Source organism: Octodon degus, unplaced genomic scaffold, assembly GCF_000260255.1.
Source record: "Octodon degus isolate 3935 unplaced genomic scaffold, OctDeg1.0 scaffold00133, whole genome shotgun sequence".
NCBI classification, from domain to species: domain Eukaryota; kingdom Metazoa; phylum Chordata; class Mammalia; order Rodentia; family Octodontidae; genus Octodon; species Octodon degus.
Window position 1 is genome coordinate 7992466 of NW_004524709.1, and position 557 is coordinate 7993022.

Below are 557 nucleotides of genomic sequence, written 5' to 3' on the forward strand. Positions count from 1 at the left end.
ACAGTGACAAAAAACAGCATCAAAAATGCCATAAATGGGGCTGGTGAGATGGCTCAGTGGTCTAAAGCACCTACTTGGAACAAGCTTAGCAAAGCACAGGGACCACGGTTCAATCCCCCAGCACCACATTAAATAAATAAATTTTTTTAAAAATGCCATAAAATTTCACTAAAAGCAGTAATAAGAATTCAACATTGGTTGCTGTATTACTTGATTCTGTCATTAAATTAGTTACTCAGGCTTCCAGATATAAATGTGCAAGATTCATTTAAAGAAAAAATAAAACACTGTAACAAATTTTAAAAAAAGAATAAAAGAAAAAAATGAAACATTAGCTGCTCCTTTCAAAAGGCCAGCAGAAATTAACAGTACAATTATCCAAATCATTCTGCATATATATCTAAATATATCTTTTTCCCTTCTCTCGTTTGTCGCTTTCCTCATCCCAGTTTTTCCTTCCTATTGAGCAAATTCTTTCCCTTTCATGGAATCTATTATACCTTTCAGATTTTAATTACTCTTCCAGGTTTTCACACTAGTGAGATAATATGATTTTT